This window comes from Bubalus bubalis, chromosome 21 (genome assembly GCF_019923935.1).
Source record: "Bubalus bubalis isolate 160015118507 breed Murrah chromosome 21, NDDB_SH_1, whole genome shotgun sequence".
Taxonomy (NCBI): domain Eukaryota; kingdom Metazoa; phylum Chordata; class Mammalia; order Artiodactyla; family Bovidae; genus Bubalus; species Bubalus bubalis.
In genome coordinates, this window is record NC_059177.1 from 42,627,600 (window position 1) to 42,642,459 (window position 14,860).

Here is a 14,860-nt window from a genome sequence, read left to right on the forward strand (position 1 = left end):
GTCAACCCCGGGAGGGGCGGTGGGATGGTGGGGAGGGAAGAGGGGTGGCCACCCACAGGACGGGTAGTGACCTGGCTGCCAGGACAGCACATGGCACCAGCATTCCGCACGGAAATGAATCAGCTGACAGACACCAGTCACTGCCCTTTCAAGCCCTCCCGCCAACCCCATATCCAGACAGGACACTGACCCCCACTCACCTGAGACACAAGAGAAGGCATCCCTGGCCCCTCTCAGGAAAGTCGGGTTCACCAACGACATTACACCAATAAGGAGCCCGCAGAGTAATAGTTCACTGAGCATCCACTAAGGACCAGCCCTTCAAACATGCTCTCTTCTGACTTTATTCTCATAACTGACCCATGACACAGGGATTATCCCACTTCACAGAAGGGGAAACCAAGGCTTAGGAGGGGGAGGACACTCACCCAGGGGTCCAGCGGGTCCAGAGCGGAGTGGGGAACACTCAGGGCTGTTGGTCTCACCTTCTCCGCCCGTGTGTCAGGCCGGGCAGTGGAGGAGCCCCCGGCACATGCAGGGAGCACCACCACTGCCGAGCCCCAGCTGGGTCCTCTCTGAGCAAACACTGGGGAGAACGTCCCCTTGGAGGGTGACTTCGCAATGGTTGTTAACTTCTCCAAGACATGAAGCCCGCAGGGCAGCTGCGCAGAGCCTTCCCTTCCTCCCAGAGCTCTTTTGAGGCTGCTGGGCTCAGGTTAGAGTCGGCGGTTGCAGCTCCTGGCTCTCAGGCCAGTGCTGTCTGTATTGACACCATTGCAGAGATGATCATGCACTTGCTCATTCATGAATTTCCCCATTCACTGAGAAAACCTGAACCGAGCACCTGCTGAGCACCAGGCCGTGTTCTAGCAGCAGCCCAAGGCCCCTGCCCTCGTGGGGTTCACTTTCCAGGAGAGTGAGACGAGTGACAAGTAAACACTATTCAGAAAATATCTTTTCAGGCTGTTTTAAATACCATAAATAAGTTTTGGACCCATGATTAATAGAATAATGACCCTTGTGTCTTAAAACCTGAAGCCTGTGGGTATGACATTTCTTACATGGCAAAAGGAAATTAAAGTTGCACATGGAATGAACGTTGCTAATCAGCTGGTCATAACAGGAGGAAATGAACCCAGAGCATCAGGTGGGCTCAATGTATGCAAGAGGGAATTAGAAAATTACAAGATGTATCACAAGAGAACACAGTCCTGCCAATGCTTGGATTTTAGCCCAGTGAGGCCTGTGTCAGACTTCTGACCTACTTCGGAATCTGTAAGATAATAAATGTGTCTTATTTAAGGCCACTAAGTTCATACAGTCTAATTCAGCACAAATGGGATACGAGTGCTGGTGCAGATATTCAGTGTTCCCTCATCCTGGAGGCCTTCCCTGCCTCCCTTCAGAAGACAGTTTTCCTGCTTTTGCTCTCTTGGGTTATTCAATGACCTGCTTTTTCACTTTGTGAAGCAGGGACAGAGGGCTTCCCTGAGGAGGTGACCTTGGAGGTCAGATCTAAACGAGAAGGCACTCGTCGTCCGCAAAACTGACGAGGCAGTGGGGAGGAGAGGAGAGAAGGGAGGAGCAGGCCCACGGCCCGACAGCAAACCAGTCAGAACTCAGGAAAGCACGGCCTGCCCCACAGATGTGCCGCAGGGGCCCCACTTCACCTCCTGCCTCCTGGGGACCAGCTGGGCAGCCAGAACCCTGGCCAGGTAGGACAGCAGAGGGAGAGTCATGCCACCCGGAGGGACTGGCCCTGCTCTCCCCTCACACCACCTCCTGGGCACTCACTCGCCTTTTCCTTTGAAGCAGCTATTTGACCTTATGTCCCCAGATCTTCCTGTCAAGGAGGCTGTACGTCGTTTTTGGAGCAGTCAGGGTAGACGGGCATGGCAACCCACTCCAGTACTCCTGCCTGGAGAATCCCATGGACACAGGAGCCTGGTGGGCTACATCCGTGGGGTCGCAAAGAGTCGGACGCGACGGAGCGACAGCAGCGTAACAGGATCCCCTGGCAGCGAACAAGTGAGGAGGCCCCCAGGGACGCCTCCTGGGGAAGGACTCCGCCTAGGGAAAGCCTGGGGTGCGGGAGTGGGAGTGGGGACACTGAGTCCCTCTCAGTGCACCTCGAGTCAGAAGCTGGGGAGAGGCAACACGCCCCGCAGTGCTGGCGTCCGGCCGTGGGCTGCTCCTCTGCCTCCTCCCTCCTCCTTTCACCAGCTTTATTTTTTTTTAATTGGAGCTTAATTACTGTATAATATTGTGGTGGTTTTTGCCATACAGTCACATGAATCAGCCATGGGTGTACATGTGTTCACCATCCTGACCCTCCTTCCCACTTCCCTCCACATCCCATCCCTCAGGGTCATCCCAGTGCACCAGCCCTGAGCACCCTGTCTCATGCATTGAACCTGGACTGGCAATCTGTTTCACACATGATAATATACATGTTTCAGTGCTATTCTCTCAAATCATCCCACCCTTGCCTTCTCTCACAGAGTCCAACAGACTATTCTTTACATCTGTGTCTCTTTTGCTGTCTCGCATATAAGGTCATCGTTACCATCTTTCTAAATTCCATATATATTCATTAATATACTGTATTGGCGTTTTTCTTTCTGACTTACTTTGCTCTGCATAATAGGCTCCAGTTTCATCCACCTCATTAGAACTGATCCAAATGCATTCTTTTCAATGGCTGAGTAATATTCCATTGTGTATATGTACCACAGCTTTCTTATCCATTTGTCTGCTGATGGACATCTAGGTTACTTCCATGTCCTGGCTATTGTAAACAGTGCTGCGATGAACGTTGGGGTACACGTGTCTCTTTCAATACTGGTTTCCTCGTTTCACCAGCTTTAACTTCTAACTTGATATGCCCTGAACCAAATCCAGAATCTTTTCCCCAGACTGCTTCCTCTCCCCGTTTTCCTCATTTGTGATCGAGGGGATCCCTCTTCCATCATCTGCGCTTACTGTCTTAAGGTTGCCTTTGACCCCTTCTTCTTTGCCCCCTTCCCCCACCCACTGTCTGGCTGTGTCCCCTCCCCCAGGTTGCTCTTCAGCCCCCATCCGCAGCTGGTACAAGCATCCCTGCTGAGGACATTGTCAGCATGATTGTTAGCATGCGGTGGTTTGTTTGGAAGAATGTTGTCCTCTTGTGGGTTTGTTTGGTTTTTTTTTAATTTTAATTTTATTGGAGAGTAGTTGATTTACAGTGTTGTCTTAGGTTCACATGTACAGTACAGTGACTCAGTTATACATGCATTAATTCTTTTTCAGGTTCTTTTCTGTATAGGTTATCACAGAATATTCAGTAGAATTCCCTGTGCTATACAGTAGGTCTTGTTGGTTATCTATCTTGTATATAGTTTGTGTGTGTGTGTGTGTGTGTGTGTGTGTGTGTGTGTCTGTGCACATTCTAAGCCCCCACCACCGCACATTTCCCCTCTGGTAATCATAAGTTTACTCTCAATATCTGTAAATCTATGTCTGTTTTATAAATATGTTCATTTGTATAATTTTTGAATTAGATTCCACATGTGAGTAATATGATATTTCTCTTTGTCTGACTGACTTCACTCAGGATGACAATCTCTGGGTCCATCCATGTTGCTGCAGATTTTTTTATGGCTGAGTGATATTCCATTGTATATATGTACCACATCTTTTTTATCCATTTCTCTGTCAATGGACCTTTATTTTCTTTTTGTTGCAATGGTAAATTAGATTGTTTCCTCTATTTCTCTTTCTGATCTTTCATTATTAATGTATAGGAATGAGAGAGATTTCTGTGTGACTTTACTAAATTCATTGATGAGCTCTAGTAGTTTTCTGGTGGCATCTTTAGGATTTTCTATGTATAGTATTATGTCATCTGCAATCCTTGACAGCTTTACTTCTTTTCCTATTTGGATTCTTTTATTTTCTCCCCCCCATCTCATTGCCATGGCTAAGACTTCCAAAACTGTGTTGAATAATAGTGGCAAGAGTAGACACTCTTATCTTATTCCTGATCTTAGAGGAAATGCCTTCAGGTTTTCACTATTGAGGATACTGTCTGCTATGGGTTTCTCATATATGGCCTTTATTATGTTGAGATAGGCTCCCTGTATGCTCACCTCCTGGGGAGTTTTTTATCATAAATTGATGTCGAACTTTGTCAAAAACTTTTCCTGCATCTATTGAGATGATCATATGCTTTTTATTCTTCTGTTTTTTAATATGGTGTATCACATTGATTGGTTTGTGTATATTGAAGAATCCTTGCATGCCTGGGATAAATCCCAGTTGATCATGGTGTATGATTCATGTATTGCTGGATTCAATTTGCTAGTATTTTGTTGATGATTTTTTGCATCTATGTGCATCAGTGATATTGGCCTGTAATTTTCTTTTTTTGTGATAATCTTTGTCTGGTTTTGGTATCAGGGTGATGGTGGCCTCATGGAATGAGTTTGGGAGTTTTCCTTCCTTCCTTCTGCAATTTTTTGAAAGAGTTTGAGAAGGATGGGTGTTACCTCATCTCTAAATGTTTAATAGAATTCTCCTGTGAAGCCATCTGGTCCCGAACTTTTGTTTGTTAGAAATTGTCTTTTTGTGTTTTGTCTCACTTTTTCAGGCCGTGATTGCAGTATATCATTCCTGATTAAATTGCCAAAATCACCACCCAAATCTCCATGGAATAGATACTCACAGCGACAACCCAGCCAAGCCAGTACTCTAGGTGGCTCCTCAACCAGACAAGACTTTGGACTCTTTTCTTCCTACTGAGCCCTGAGATTAGCTTCCTCTTTCCTGGTGAGATTGTTTAACAGGGCAGGGAACATTTACGGCAGGCCTCTTCAAAAGAGGGCAGAGCCTGGGCAGGGCCAGGAGGAGCTGGCCACCCAAGTTTCCTCTGAGTCACTCTGCCCTCCCTCTGGACTGGCCACATCTAGAGGACCCCCCACAGAGACCCCAACCCCTTCAGGCTGATCCAAGGCGGTGGTTGGCAGAGTCAGGGACCCAAGGCTCCAGCCAGGCATCTCACCTTCTGCACTGAAGCAGGGAAGAGGGAGCCGTGAGCCCTCAGGTATGTTTCCACCAAAATGGAAAGAGCTGTACTTCTGGGTCCGCATTACTGAGAGAAAGAAGCATGGAAGCAGGGTAGGTAGAAAATGAGGAGTAAAAGAGTCTGAGTGAGAGGCCTGAAAGGGGAGGAAGAAGGAAACTGCACAAGCAGAGACTTCTGAGATCAGACTCAGGAAGGTAGCAGATTTCATCTGAGGGACCAAGTCTGAGGCATGGATAGTGGACTGTGATGAGGATTCTGAAGTTAGACTCAGGCACAGTGCAAAGGTATGCCATGATTGGTTAGTTACATCTGGGCACAAGGGGGTAGGGGACATGCAAGCCAGGGCTCTTGTTCCTTAACCACAGGGACCCCTTGATGTTTATTCATTCATGCACTCATCTGTTCCTTCAGAAGATATGTTTGACCATCAACTCTGAGCCACACAGATACTTTAAGAATGAGTGAAGAAGGAAGGAGTGTTGTTCTTTGCCCCACCTTTCATTTTTCTCTGAAGATAATTACTTGAAAAGGTGCAACAAAGTATATGGTCTTGAGAGATTTTCTAGCTGTGTAATGTCAACCTAGTCCCTTCCTTTCACTAAGCCTCAATTTTCTCATCTGTAAAATGGGAGTGACAGTTTCTGGATCTCCCCTGTTTTTCCCTGTAGTTCTCATTGTCTAGAGATAATAATAACAATGATAATCGCTAAAGCATAAAATAAGCACCTACTATGTACTTAGCCAGGCTCTGTGCTAAGTACTGTCTAGGTAACACTTTTACTCTTTATATCACCTCTCTGAGGAAGGCATCAGTACTACTCCCACTTTTCAGATGAGAAACCAAGGCGCTGAGAGATTAAACTGCTCTCTAGGGCATTGTGGCTACAAAATTTGTGCTCCCCGCCCCCACTCTGCAGCCTCAATGGTGCATCCTGAGTCCATGGCTGGAAGAGAGATGGTGCAGGAGTATCCATCCAGATGCGTCCCTCAACAGGCATTAATTGAGCACCTTCTGCATGTCAGGTACAAGGATGTAATGACCAACCAGACATGACAGCAAAAGGCATATGGTTCTAGCCAGAAAGTCAGAGAGAACTTGCATGGATAATCGTTGTAACACAGGTTTGACATGTGCCATGCAGGAGATAGCTCAGAAGTCAGAGCAGACTTCTCTGAGATGAAATGTGCAAACCAATGCTTTCAGGGTAGGAGTGGAGGGGAGGGGAGTGTTTGGCACCCTGTGGGATCTAAGAGAAGGAGGGTAGAGTGGGTAAAGGAGAGGGCAGGAGCTGGTGGTGAGGGGAGAGGTCAGTGAGGTGGTCATACCCAGGCTGAGCACAGCTGTGAGGTGTGTTTTCCCAGTGTTTGCTCCAGTCTGTCCATCTGTCTGCTTCAGTGCATCTGCCAACCCCCATACAGGCTGGCCCCTGCCCGCCTGAAGTCATGCCAGGCCAGCCGATATCAGACGTGCCAGTCTCACCCAGGATAAACAGCTGCCACTGGGTTTGCTGTCTTTGTTTGCATGTCTCTTCCTGAGCTCCACTCCATGTGTACACACAGGCACAGCTCCTCCATTCCAGTAGGAACTGGAAAGTCTGCAGAGCCAACGGGCCTTTCCCAGGGTGGGGGGCACTTGAAGCCGTGAATCGCCAGCACATCCTTGGGCTGGGCAGCTGCTGCTTCTCAGAGGAGCCTCGCCTGTCTGAGCCTCCTTATCTCAGAAAAACGAGGACACTCATAACTTCCTTGGCAGTTTGACTGGTATGACTTTTGAAAAAGACTATATAATATGGCTATCAGGGCTTCCCTGGTGGCTCAGACGGTGAAGAGTCCGCCTGCAATGCAGGAGACCCGGGGTCGACTCCTGGTTCAGGAAGATTCCCTGGAGAAGGGAATGGCTACCCACTCCAGTATTCCTACCTGCAGAATTCCATGCACAGAGGAGCCTGGCGGGATGCCTGCCCCTAGTAGCTGCAGAATACAGGATGGAACCGTGTCAGAGCCGAGCACTGCCTCATGCCAGATGCTCTGTGCGGTGCTAGGCATTTAGAAATGATTAGATGTTATCTCAGGAGCTCATAGTCTATCATATTAAGTAGTAGATGGATGACTGAGGGTAAGGAGAAGGGGAGCAGTACGAGAGAGATGTGTACAGGTTCTACGTGATCAATATTAGCAATAGTGATCATCCTAGGCAACTCGTATCGAGAATTCATTGTGTGCCTGGAATGGTGCAAAGGGCTTTAGATGGATTATTATCTCATTTCAATATAATAGCATATCATGGTAGGTCTCATCTCCATTTTAAAGATGAAGCGCTGAGGAATAAGGAGGTGAGGTGACCTGGTCAAGGCGGCAGGGCTTGAACGGTAGAGAGAGGCTTTCCACCCAGGCTGTCCAGCTCCAGGGACCATGCACTCTGCTGCCCTGTGCCCACGTCCGTCCTCACACACACACCCTGAGGAGAGAGCCACGCAGGCCACAGCAGGGACACCCCACAAAAGAGGCAGCACTCCACAAAGCACAGGCCCCCCAAGAGAGGTGGGGGCAGCCCTGACGGAGAAAACTGCAGGACCAGAGGCCCGGAGGTGGGAGCCGGGAGTCAACAGGAGGGCGAGAGAGAGGTGCGAGCAGGCACAGCACCAGGGACTCGGGTCATTCTGCACACGTGGTGGGTTGTGTGTTAGAGGAACGTTCTGTGAAAATGTCAGGAATAATCTGGCTTCTGGTAGGAAAGCCATCAGGAGAACACAGAGGAAAAGCCAAGTGTTGGCCTGAACTGTTAGGCCTCTGCAGGGGCTGAGGCATTCAAGCCTCAGGAGGGATGGGGTCAGATGGGAATTTGAGTCTTGCTCATAAATGTGGCTGTTGTTTGAAATGGGAAAATCTTTGTGTCAGGTAATGCTCTTACAGGTACAAGTGACAAAAACTAATTCAAACCAACCCAACAAAGGACCTATACTGGCTCACGTAATGGAAAAGTCCAGACATAACTCTGATTTCAAGCAAGGCTTGATCTAGGGCTCAGAGGACATCCCCAGGGCTGTGTCTCTATCTCGGATCCTTTCCTCCACGCGGCTTCATTCTCCGCAGCATCTCCTCACACAGTGGCAAACATACCCATCTGCATCTCCTCACGTCTTCCTGCACCTCCAGCTGCGTGGCCCAGCAACCCTACCATTGGCCAGAGCTGGAGAAGACTGTTAAAACCAATAAATCACATGAAAACAGGACATAATGGAAGTAATGGGTTTATTTCCCTCTGAAATAAATGTCACTGAAACAAATTGTTCCAGCCACCAGCCTTATTGCCTATGGATTTATTGGCTGTTTATCTCCCTCTGTATTGGTGACACGATCAATAATTGCCTATAAATACCGGGAGTTTACAAGAAGGACCATTTAGAGAATGAGAGGCTGCCTCTGGATACTGTGATGACTTCACGCAGGCCTGAGCCACCACAGACCAGCGTTCATGACAGCCTTGAGGGGCGACTGGAAACTCAGGGTAGAGGGGACCGGGTCTGGGTGGGGTCACACGCATCATCCTCCTTCCAGGAGGGACTCAGCGACACCCTGACTGATGGAGGGGTGTGTTTGTGTGCATGCGTGTGTGTGCTTGTGCAGGTGAACGCCAGTGAGCTCACATGTGTCTGTCACTTTCAGTCTCTGTGTCTCTGCTTTTGCATTCTCTTCATGTCTCTCTACCTTAGTCTTTTTTATTTTTAGAAGAAAACTTTTTTTAATTTTAATTTTACTGGATTACCATGATTTACCATGTTGCATTAAGTTCAGGTGTACAGCAGCATGATTCAGTTATATGTAGACGTGTGTTCATTCTTGTGTAGATTCTTTTCTCACATAAGTAATCACAGAATATTGAGTAGAGTTCCCTGTGCTAAACTCTTCCCTGGTGGCTCAGAGGTTAAAGCGTCTGCCTGCAATGCGGGAGACCTGGGTTCGATCCCTGGATCGAGAAGATCCCCTGAAGAAGGAAATGGCAACCCACTCCAGTAATCCCATGGACGGAGGAGCCTGGTGGGCTACAGTCCACAGGGTTGCAAAGTCGGACACAACTGAGCGACTTCACTTTCACTTTTCCCTGTGCTGTGTAGTAGGTCCTTGTTGGTTACTATTTTACATATAGTGGTGTGTGTATGTTCATTCCAAGCTCCTGATTTATCTACCTGCCCCCTCCCCAGCAGTGTTTTCCCTTTGGTAGCCATAAGTTTGCTAGTTTCTTCTTTTTTTAATTAGAGTCCACATCTGAATGATATCATATGATGTTTTTCTTTCTCTGTTTGACTTACTGTACGTAGTATGTAGAACCATCCTTTGTGGTAGGAAAAGATGCTTGATATAATTTCAGTTTTCTTAACTTTCTCAAGGCTTGATTTCTGACCCAAGATGTGATCTATCCTAGAGAATGCTCATCGTTTGAATTCGGACACCTACTTTTTCATGCATCAGGTCTTATTCCTACACATTCAAACTCCCTCTCACCCATTGCCCTTCCTTGTTGGGACGCAGTGAGTGCAGGTCAGTCTTGGGTTGCCATGCCCGGCATTTTCACCCTCTGCTATTTGCTGCCAAGGGTGTGAATCTCAGCTCTGCGGCCACAGCTGGAGACCATGAGCACGTCCCTCACCCTCCTCAAGCCTCCTCCTGTAAGAGGTGGAGACAGTAGTGTATCCAACTCCTAGGGTTGCTATGGCGATTTGGTAAGATAGGTGTGGAAAATTCTCCCCCTGATTCCACATGCATGCTAAGCACTCAATGCTGCTGCTGCTGCTAAGTCACTTCAGTCATGTCCAACTCTGTGCGACCCCATATACAGCAGCCCACCAGGCTCCCCCGTCCCTGGGATTCTCCAGGCAAGAACACTGGAGTGGGTTGCCATTTCCTTCTCCATTGCATGAAAGTGAAAAGTGAAAGTGAAGTCACTCAGCCATGTCCGACCCTCAGTGACCCCATGGACTGCAGCCTTCCAGGCTCCTCCATCCATGGGATTTTCCAGGCAAGAGTACTGGAGTGGGGTACCATTGCCTTCTCCTAAGGACTCAATAAATGGTAGCTATTTGTATTATTTTATTTATAAGTATTATTTTTATTATTAGCTCAAATAAGTCTTGCTCAAGAGATCACCCAGAGAACAGTCTGGTCAATGTCTCCTAATAGAGGTGCCAGGAGGAGAATCCTTGGGGACTGGGGTTATGAAGAAGAAATGTCATGTCTCCTGGGAAGAGGAGGTGGTGGCTGGATGGGGGCTCCCCATCCTGGGGCTGGGATCACACAGGGTGTCACCCCCAGGCAATGGTCACATGAAGGTGAGGGGGATTCCCAGGCAGGTGGGGAGGCCTAGCAGGCAGAAGGAGAAGCAGAGACCCTCCTCATGCCACCCACAGGCCAGGCAAGTTCTTGGAGAGACCACTTGGTCAGAAGTGGGGAGAAGGGTGGGGCTGTGGGAAGCCGGGGAGCCCAGGACTGGAAAACCCAAGGGGAGGGAAGGCAGGTCAGTTTCATGCTGTTTTGAGTCAGTTTCCTCCGAGGTAGACCCTAGAGAATGTAGCTTATGTGGAATGTGACACCAGGCAGTATTGGGGGTGGGGGGCATAGAGGGTGTTGTTGTATGCAACAGGATGCTGTGGGTGACCGAGCCCCAGTGTCCCAGCAGGGTCTGGGCAACAGAGTGGGCACACCTCAGGGCCGACCCGCTGTGCCAGTCCACTCGGGCAGGCTGCATAACCAAATACACAGGCTGAGCGGCTTATGCCACAGGAATGCATTGTCTCCCATCCTGGGCCGGAAGCCTGAGGTCAATGTGTCAGCAGGCCGTGCTCCCTCAGAAGGTGCTAAGGGGAAGGAGGGAGCCTCCCTACTAACTTCTGGTAGTTCCGTGGTCTGTGGCTGGGTGGCTCCTGTCTTCCTGTGACACCCTGTGTGTGTGTGTGTGTCTCTGTGTCCAAATATCCCCTTTGTAGAAGGATGCCAGTCATGATAGCTTGGGGCCCACCCTACTGACCAGCAACCCATTTCCAAATAAGGCCATATTCTGAGGTACTGCAAGCGGTTAGGACTTCTTATGAATTTTCAGAGGACGTAATTCAGTCACCTGTCTAGGCATGAGAAAGCTAGGATATTACCTTCATGGTCTCAGCCCTACTACCCGAGGACTGTTCCAGGGTCATAGACTCCCTGACTTTCTCACCCCACCCCAAGGTGGTCCAAGAGAAACCCTCAGGTGGAGTGTCACAGGCTCTTGTGAGAGAACATGAGGAGTATGTCCTACAACGCCAAGTGTCTGCTATTTTCTTCTTCGGGAAACCTGTAAGATAAGAGTAGGAGTAGATTGCTTCTGCCTAGAATGCTAGGTTGAAACGGTACTGAGGTGAAGACTGTGATTGATTATTGATGTCTGCTCTGGGCACAGGACAGCCAAGACAAGCTTGTATGCTGTGTGTGGGCCATTTCTTCTGCCTGGTGTGTCTGAATGGGATTGTCCTGCTTTGTAGAAACTGAGGGTCTGGAATTTAAGCAGTATAAGGATGCTTCATTTATTATGCTTTGCTTTATTGCACTTTGCAGATATTGCATTTTTTACAAACTGAAGTTTTGCAGCAATCCTGTGCCAAGCACAACTCTCAGTGCCGGTTTTCAAACAGCATTTGTTCACTTCATGTGTCACATTTCATTAATTCTTGCAATATTTCAAACATTTGTACTATTACCATATTTATTGTGGAGATCTGTGATCAGTGTTACTATTACAAAAGGATTTCAGATGATAGCATTTTTTACCAAAGAATATTTTTAATTAGGATATATGCATTATTTTTTTATACATGATGCCACTGCACACATAATAGACTACAGTTCAGTTCAGTTTAGTCGCTCAGTCGTGTCTAATTCTTTGCGACCCTATGGACTGCAACACACCAGGCCTCCCTGTCCATCACCAACTCCTGGAGTTTACCCAAACTCATGTTCATTGAGTTGGTGATGCCATCCAACCATCTCATCCTCTGTCATCCCCTTCTCCTCCCGCCTTCAATCTTTCCCAGCACCAGGGTCTTTTCAAATGAGTCAGTTCTTCACATCAGGTGGCCAAAGTATTCAACATCAGTCCTTCCAATAAATATTCAGGACCGATTTCCTTTAGGATGAACTGGTTGAATCTCCTTGCAGTCCAAGGGACTCTCAAGACTCTTCTCCAACACCACAGTTCAAAAGCATCAATACTTTGGCACTCAACTTTCTTTATAGTCCAACTCTTACATCCATACATGACCACTGGAAAAACCATAGATTTGACTAGATGAACCATTGTTAGCAAAGTAATGTCTCTGCTTTTGAATATGCTGTCTAGGTGGGTCATAACTTTTCTTCCAAGGAGCAAGCATCTTTTAATTTCATGGCTGTAGTCTCCATCTGCAGTGATTTTGGAGCCCCCCCAAAAATAAAGTCTGTCACTGTTTTCATTGTTTCCCCAAGAGTCTAAAGGTGGATGGGCAAGGTCAACCAGGCAGTTTGGAAGATGTAAGAAAACAACCATTTTGATCACCTACCCTGTGACTGCTGCTGTGCTGTATTTCTTCTAAAACAAAAGCTAATCTTCATGTGCTTTATGTCCTCTTCTGTTTCATCTTCACCATCCTATGAATTAGGGTCTATTAGCCTTCTTTCCAATTTTACAGATGAGGAAACAGGCTCAGAGGAGTTAAGCAATTTATCTGAGGTCACACAGTGTGGAGCTGGCATACAAACTCAGGGGCCTGACCTCAGAAATGGGCCACTCTCCTGCCAATTCTCACATCCATACATGACCACTGGAAAAACCATAGCTTTGATTAGATGGACCTTTGTTGGTAAAGTAATGTCTCTGCTTTTTAATAAGCTGTCTAGGTGGGTCATAACTTTTCTTCCAAGGAGCAAGCATCTTTTAATTTCATGGCTACAGTCATCATCTGCAGTGATTTTGGAGCCCAAAAAAATAAAGTCAGCCACTCTTCCCACTGTTTCCCCATCTATTTGCCATGAAGTGATGGGACCGGATACCATTTGATCTTAGTTTTCTGAATGTTGAGTTTTAAGCCAACTTTTTCACTCTCCTCTTTCACTTTCATCAAGAGGCTCTTTAGTTCTTCACTTTCTATCTGCATATCTGAGGTTATTGATATTTCTCCCAGCAATCTTGATTCCAGCTGTGCTTCATCCAGCCCAGAATTTCTTATGATGTACTCTGCATATAAGTTAAATAAGCAGGGTGACAATAAACAGTCTTGACGTACTCCTTCCACGATTTGGAACCAGTCTGTTGTTCCATGTCCAGTTCTAACTGTTGCTTCCTGACCTGCATACAGATTTCTCAAGAGGCAAGTCAGGTGGTCTAGTATTCCCATCTCTTTAAGAATTTTCCACAGTTTATTGTGATCCACACAGTCAAAGGCTTTGGCATAGTCAATAAAGCAGAAATAGATGTTTTTCTGGAACTCTCTTGCTTTATCAATCATCCAACGGATGTTCACAATTTCATCTCTGGTTCCTCTGCCTTTTCTAAAACCAGCCTGAACATCTGGAAGTTCACAGTTCACGTACTGTTGAAGCCTGGCTTGGAGAATTTTGAGCATTACTTTACTAGCATGTGAGATGAGTGCAATTGTGTGGTAGTTTGAGCATTCTTTGGCATTGCCTTTCTTTGGGATTGGAATGAAAACTGACCTTTTCCAGTCCTGTGGCCACTGCTGAGTTTTCCACATTTGTTGGCATATTGAGTGCAGCACTTTCACAGCATCATCTTTCAGGATTTGAAATAGCTCAACTGGAATTCCATCACCTCCACTAGCTTTGTTTGCAGTGATGCTTCCTAATTCCAGGATGTCTGGCTTTAGGTAAGTGATCACACCCTGATTATCTGGATTGTGAAGATCTTTTTTGTACAGTGCTGGGTATTCTTGCCTCTTGTTAATATCTTCTGCTTCTGTTAATAATAGACTACAATATGGTGTAAATACAACTTTTATATGTACTTGTGGAGAAGGCAATGGCACCCCACTCCAGTACTCTTGCCTGGAAAATCCCATGGCTGGAGGAGCCTGGTAGGCTGCAGTCCATGGGGTCACTGAGGGTCGGACATGACTGAGCGACTTCGCTTTCACTTTTCACTTTCATGCACTGGAGAAGGAAATGGCAACCCACTCCAGTGTTCTTGCCTGGAGAATCCCAGGGATGGGGGAGCCTGGTGGCTGCTGTCTATGGGGTCACACAGAGTCAGTATGACTGAAGTGACTTAGCATAGCATAGCATATGTACTTGGGAGCCAAAAAGTTCGTGTGACTCGCTTTATCACAATATTCACTTGACTGCAGTGGTCTGAAAGTAAACCCGCCAGATCACCCCGGTGTGTCTGTAATCTGAGGTGCGGTCTGGGCAGATGGGAGGAAACCTGATTGCCAAGAGGTGCTAAAAAGTCTGAAGGACTAAAGCCATTGAAGGTGCAGACGTAGAGCTTCAGCTGGTGCTAATTGTCACCCAATATCTCCAAGTTCTTTTTCTCGCCTCAAGTTCACACCCCCTTAGCAATGGCCTGGTAAACAGAGCACAGAGCATTGACCTGTGGCCAACAGCCGCGCCATGCGAGATGCAGAGCTTGTTCACAGAGCCCTGCGTTCCTTTCCTCTGTAACTCAGGGCTGATTCTGAAATGACTGTTGGCTGAGCCTGCATGCCTGTGATGGGCTAGGAAATCGCTTCTGAGTTTTGTTTTTCCAACAACAGAGGGCTGCTAGGTAAGGGCCTGAGG

General features: G+C 47.4%; 1 protein-coding gene across 2 annotated transcripts in view; it reads left to right on the forward strand.

Moving 5' to 3' along the window:
- Nucleotides 1-4,845: 4,845 nt before the first annotated feature.
- The window catches only part of FAM3D (FAM3 metabolism regulating signaling molecule D), a 37,521-nt gene continuing 27,506 nt past the window's right edge, over nt 4,846-14,860 (forward strand). Inside the window, exon 1 of one of the 2 annotated variants that reach the window (XM_006062971.3) lies at nt 4,846-5,080. The gene's annotated coding sequence lies outside the window, so the exon portion shown is untranslated. The remainder of the gene's footprint in view (nt 5,081-14,860) is intronic. The other variant, XM_006062966.3, reaches the window with a different exon arrangement.